Source organism: Clupea harengus, unplaced genomic scaffold (genome assembly GCF_900700415.2).
Source record: "Clupea harengus unplaced genomic scaffold, Ch_v2.0.2, whole genome shotgun sequence".
NCBI lineage: Eukaryota > Metazoa > Chordata > Actinopteri > Clupeiformes > Clupeidae > Clupea > Clupea harengus.
Window position 1 is genome coordinate 33947 of NW_024880045.1, and position 6389 is coordinate 40335.

Here is a 6389-nt window from a genome sequence, read left to right on the forward strand (position 1 = left end):
ATTTAAGAAAACTCTTCCGGGGGAGCACAGCCCAGAAAACTTCTGCTGCGTAGGACCGCATTTTCAAGCGTGCATGAATTTGGCGGATGTCTTTTGCTTACGTTGTTTTTCCGAAGCCCGTAAGAAACATTTCAGAAGAAACTTCAGAAAATGTTCGAGAATGAGGGCCAATGTCTTTTAATATTTTTTCTTAGATATGTAGGCTACATAGAAAATGCATGAATAATAACTGAGATACCCCATTATGTTGTGAACAGTAGGCCTACGTGTGCTGTTGGCAAAATCTATGTCTATGTCTGACCTGGGCACATGTTCAGGATAAAAAGCGTGTGCGTGCACGAGCATTACGGTCGCGCGCAAAGTGTCCCGGTTTTAGGTTTGGGAAATCTGGTCACCCTAGCTGCGTAGGAATACATTTTCAAGCGTTCATGAATTTGGCGGATGTCTTTTCCTTACGTTGTTTTTCCGAAGCCCGTAAGAAACATTTCAGAAGAAACTTAAGAAAATGTTCGAGAATGAGGCCCATTGTGCTCTCATGTGATGCCTCGCCCTATGGAGTGGGGGCAGTCCTTTCACATGTCATGGAAGATGGCTCAGAGAAACCTGTGGGATTTGCTTCAAGGACACTGACAGCAGCAGAGAAAGGTTACTCACAGTTAGACAAAGAAGGTCTAGCCCATGTTTTTGCAGTAAAGCGTTTCCATCAGTACTTATATGGCCGTGTTTTTAAGATCTATACTGACCATAAACCCCTGATGAGCCTGTTTAGTGAAACGTGCAGCATTCCGCCGCTAGCATCAGCAAGAATCCAACGGTGGGCACTCATCTTGTCAGCCTACCAATACAGCATAGTGAACAGAGCAGGGAAGGACAACGCAAACGCTGATGCGTTGAGTCGCCTGCCATTGCACCGGTCTCAACATATGTGCATCTGGAGACTGTTTTTTCATTAGAGAAGTTGTCACAGACACCTGTAAAGGCAGCCCAAGTCAAGCAGTGGACAGATAGAGACCCGGGGCTTTCCAAAGTAAAGACTTACCTGCTACAGGGCTGGCCCAGTGTGGTCGACAGTGAGGAACTGAAACCATATGCCACACGCAAGACTGAACTCAGCCTACAGGATGGCTGCATTTTCTGGGGTGCGAGAGTAGTCGTCCCTCCCCCAGGTCGCTGGCAGATTGTGAAAGAGCTACATGAGACCCATCCGGGTGTGTCGCGAATGAAGAGCCTGGCAAGGTCCTATGTCTGGTGGCCAAAGATGGATTTAGACCTGGAGAACAAGGTGAAATCATGCACACAATGTCAGTCTAATCAGCACATGTCGCCACGAGCCCCTTTGCATCCCTGGGTGTGGCCAGACCACCCTGGTCTAGACTACATCTGGACTTTGCTGGCCCGTTCATGGGGGAGATGTTTCTCATAATGGTGGATGCCCACTCCAAGTGGATAGAAGCGCACATCATGAGCAACATAACAGCCCCCAAAACCACTGACAAGCTCAGACAAATATTCGCAATTCATGGGTTGCCTTACACTGTGGTCACGGATAATGGTCCGACGTTCACCAGTGAGCTGTTTGGTGAGTTCATGGAACAGAATGGAATTCGGCATGTCCGTACAGCTCCTTTCCACCCAGCCTCGAATGGATTGGCGGAGCGCGCTGTCCAGACGGTGAAGGAGGGTCTGAAGCAAATGAAAGGTGACACTCTAAGCACCAGGCTTTCCCGTTTTCTGTTTAAATACCGTCTGACGCCACAGACCACTACTGCTCGTGCTCCAGCAGAGATGTTGATGGGGCGTAGGCCTAAGTCAAAGTTGGACCTGCTGCGTCCAGACATAAAGGCCACAGTGATGAGGAAGCAGGAAAAGCAGCTGATCAACATGCACAAGAAAGACAGCTGAAACCAGGTAACAATGTCTATGTGAGAAATTTCAGCAGCAACTCTAGTCATAAATGGTTACCTGGGGTTATCCTGACGCAGAGAGGTCCTCTCTCATATGTTGTTGAGCTGACTGATGGACGAGTGTTCCGCAGACATCAAGACCACGTCCGCCTACGTCATGACCCAGACTCAGAGTTCATCAGCACCTCAGAGTTTCCCCTGGTGAGCCAGCCTACTGTGGGAGTATCACCAGAGGAAAGGTCACTCGGGGAAGTGTCTGCGCCCCCTGGAGAGGAGGGACAGTTGACTATGGACCCACAGACACCTCCTGTGACCCCGTCACCTGAACCACCCAAAACACCTACACCGGCAGTGCCAGCTACAGCCCCGGAGATGGTGCGCAGGTCACAGTGTGCTCGAAAACCTCCAGACAGACTGATTGTTAGTTAATCACTGTATGTGTTAAATTGAATTGAAAGTGCCAGTTGTAAGTGTATATGCCAAATAGAAATGTTGTTAAAGTTAAGGTGTGTAAAAGACAATGGGCCTCATTCTCGAACGCAGTTAAGAAGAATTTAAGAGGAATTTAAGAGGAATTTAAGAGGAATTGGATTTAGGACAACATTCGGCATTCATGAAAGTTTTCTCATCTGGGATTTGCTCTGAACTTCAGAAGACTTTCCGAACTCGAAATAGCAGTCGTAACTCGGCCAGAGTTTTCTCAAATGCGATTCCTTAAAAAACCACAAGATGGCCCCGTTGGCCATCTTGTGGTTTTTTGAGGAATCGCATTTAAGAAAACTCTCCGTGTTAATGAATTTGTGAGAAATCGTTGGTGATTGCGTTCACATCAACTCTACAGATCCTCGGATTAAAGTATCATTAACAATTACGTTTCACATGTAGGCCTATAGTCATGATTCTACGAGGCACCGTGATGTCATAAAATAAATAAAAGGACTACACCGGAATGCTGCGCTCGTCTAGTGAGCGTCGTTTGGCACTGCCGTCTGTGCAAGTACGGCAATCCAGAATTTTCAAGTAGTTCCACGTTGGTGGAACGAACTGCCTAGCACTACCAGAGCAGGCGCGTCCCTCTCTACCTTTAAGAAGCTTTTGAAGACCCAACTCTTCAGAGAGCACCTCCCTTCCTAACTGGCACTTCCACTAGTGCTTAACTTGCACTTATAGCAGTTACATTCCTGCACTTCGTTTTTATTTCCTATTTCGTTTTTCTATTTCTTATGTAAAGTAGTATTTATTGTTACACTAGGTCTCTATTGCTCGTAGCTTGACTGTTCTATCCCTTGTACGTCGCTTTGGACAAAAGTGTCTGCTAAATGACTAAATGTAATGTACACGAAACCGCTTTGACATGACTCGTTTACGAGTTGCTTTCGTGTAGATTCGGTCGATTCCGACTGCACACGTCACTACGGTTGCGTGCCCTTATAAGGAGCTGGCAGGGCGTGTATGTATGCAAATTCAGGAGCACGAGAACGCGCTTTCAATTTAAGAAAACTCTTCCGGGGGAGCACAGCCCAGAAAACTTCTGCTGCGTAGGACCGCATTTTCAAGCGTGCATGAATTTGGCGGATGTCTTTTGCTTACGTTGTTTTTTCCGAAGCCCGTAAGAAACATTTCAGAAGAAACTTCAGAAAATGTTCGAGAATGAGGGCCAATGACACTAAATTAGCTTAATTTAACAAGTTGATTTGTATTCGTCGAATGTTGGAATATAGTGGGGGAGGAGTGTTGTAATGTTCCACTTGGCAAACAGGACGGGTGAAGTCAGTCACCTGTGGAAAAGAAACCAAAGGCCTGTCTCAGTTTGTCGTTAAATGACTGGTAGTCAAGTACTTAAAGAAACTTTAAAGTTACCTTAGTGGCAACAGCAAAGCTTATGACAACATAGTTGGAGTCGGTGGCTCCAGGAGCTTCTGCCTCGATGGTCAGCGTGACGTCGGTGCCTGAAGGGGTGTCTGACGGAGCTGTGAGAGACACTGTGCCCTCAGCACGGCCTCCAGCCTCCAGAGTTACACTGCTCGGGAAAGTCACGATGAAGCCACGATCGTTCCTCGCTCGGATGGTATAGCTACCTGCTGTGGTGTTGGTTTCCACTGTGAAGGGCACAGTAATGGTCGCTCCTGGTTCCAAAGTTTACTGAGGCCTGTGATGAGGTGGCATCATAAGAATACAGCTTTAGTGTCGTCAGTTGTAATGGCTCTGGCAGTATCCTCCCCTAAATGCATTTTCATTGCCTCATAAAATATGATATTAGTAAAATATTAATAAACATTGATATAACTGGACACGGGCTATCTATGAAGTATCTAGGGTCAGAAAATTGGAAAGAAAAAATAATCGTTGAGGTAAAATGTAGAAATTCTAAACTCATCATTTGAAATTGCCATAATTGTACAACATCTCAAACATGACACATGCCAAAGATTCTGACTTTAAGGAGGAATCAGTAGTTAAAACACTGTTAGCTCACAGTCACAGCCACCCTGGAGGCCCTGAGCTGCGTAGAGGACTGCCTAAGGAAGAGGATGGGGGAGGACCGGGAGGCCCCACTGGTTTCCCCCCTCAGATGGATGATGAAGTTTCCCACTGGCAGTTCATCTACCGTTACCAGGAAGTCCTCACCTCCTAATGCCTCCACGGTTCCATTTGCAGCCCCAGAATCCAGAGACAGGCACCAGAGCCACCTCAGTCACCCTCAATGAATCACTTCCTGTTACTGACATCAAGAGGGTGGCGTTCTTACCTGTTTTGGAAAGACAATTGATTATTCAGTGGTCACAAACAAACAAAAAAAAATCTTACAATAGATGGAATCAAGGTGGTGCTGCTTTCTGTCCCCTACGTCCAAATATCAGTCATGTACAGATTAAGCTGATATACTCCTGCTGCAGCTGCACCTTATTAACAAGCACTATTGGAGTGCTTTGAACATACCAACGGATGGACGACTCTGTTTTAGGCTAAAATCTCCATGTGCTCCGCCAAAGGCCTCCACAAAGTTGAACAAGAAGTTGATGGAACTTTGACCTGCACAGAAACACACACAGAGGCACACAGTGTGCAGTTTCATGTAGGTAGGTGTTATTTTCCATCATATTTCTCTGCACAACATTTTGAGAACTGCTCACCTGTGACTTTGACAGTAAATGTTGCTTCGGAGTTGATGGTGATATCCCACAGTCCTGTGCGGTTGTGGGTCTTGACTTGCATACGCTGTAGGTTTCCCACCCTCTGAATCGTACCCAGAAGTCCCTCTGTCACCTCATGGCTCTGTGACTCGCCTGAAATGGATTACAGGTAAAAATATTAATTGAAGGAAAAAGAGACATTTCTGACTAATTTGTCAAAACATTGCATGTTTTCTTTTTTATCAGACAGGAAGATCCACATCTGCCATGTGAAACTGAATGCATGGACAACATCTAAATGCAAAGAAAATATCTAATATCTGTTTAACTATCTAATATGTACACAGACATGGGTGATGGTCACCCCTCAAACCTGTGGGACTGTAGAGAGTAAACGCAGGTGAGGACCCTGTGATGTACAGCGTCACATTGGACACCAACTCGTCCAGCAGGAAGGAGAAGTTCTCAGCCCTCAGCGGGGTCCTCACTGCCTGGAGCAGGGTCACCTGAGGGGGGCAGAATGACATTTTTTTAACCCACCAGCACAGAAAGCCAAGCTAACCAGTCTTTAAAACACAAAATGATCCCACATCCGTAATGAATGTGGAAACCTATCGGGTACCAGAGCAGGGGTTGAGGAGTCACAGTGGCCTGAGGCAGTGAGGACTTGGACACCTCTATGGCCTGACCCCCTGAAGCCTGTGCTAGGTCCCAGTAGAGCTGAGTGTCTGCCCCAGATAAGCGTTTAGACCTGGGGCTCCCAGAGCGCTTACGGCGACGTGCTGAGCGGGAAGGATCAGTGAGCATGAAGGTGACCTATTGGACAAGATATGTGCTTTTAAATAGCATACAAAACATGAGAAATATTACGCACAAAGAGTATCTACACAGTTCTGAACAGAGTATGTAAAGACTACAAAGATATGCTGGCTCAGATTTACAAGCAACACCTACTTTGCAAATTTTTGGAATACAAAAAAAGCATATACAGCTAGTTCACAAAAAACCTACAGACATGAACACAGACAGTGTCACAGAGACACAAAAAGCAAGGTTGATCCCATCATGTCAGATGTCAGAGGAAGGGGGAGCTGCAGTGAGCGCCAGCTGGTCATCGGACGACAACAGAACATTGGGCCTCATTCTCGAACGCAGTTAAGAAGAATTTAAGAAGGAATTTCTTCTGAATTGGATTTAGGAAAACATTTGGCATTCATGAAAGTTTTCTCATCTGGGATTTGCTCTGAACTTCAGAAGACTTTCCGAACTCGAAATAGCAGTCGTAACTCGGCCAGACTTTTCTCAAATGCGATTCCTTAAAAAACCACAAGATGGCCCCGTGGGCCCCGTG

General features: G+C 46.2%; 1 long non-coding RNA gene and 1 pseudogene across 1 annotated transcript; one reads left to right on the forward strand and one right to left on the reverse strand.

Annotated features, from left to right (window-relative positions):
• Positions 1–515: 515 nt before the first annotated feature.
• On the forward strand, positions 516–2333 carry LOC122131163 (annotated as a pseudogene).
• Positions 2334–5151: 2818 nt separating this feature from the next.
• LOC116218481 lies at positions 5152–5714 on the reverse strand. The gene is made up of 3 exons (XR_006152027.1): positions 5661–5714; positions 5412–5544; positions 5152–5191 (listed from the first exon to the last, which is right to left on the reverse strand). It is a non-coding gene; the product is annotated as an uncharacterized LOC116218481 (long non-coding RNA).
• Positions 5715–6389: the final 675 nt, after the last annotated feature.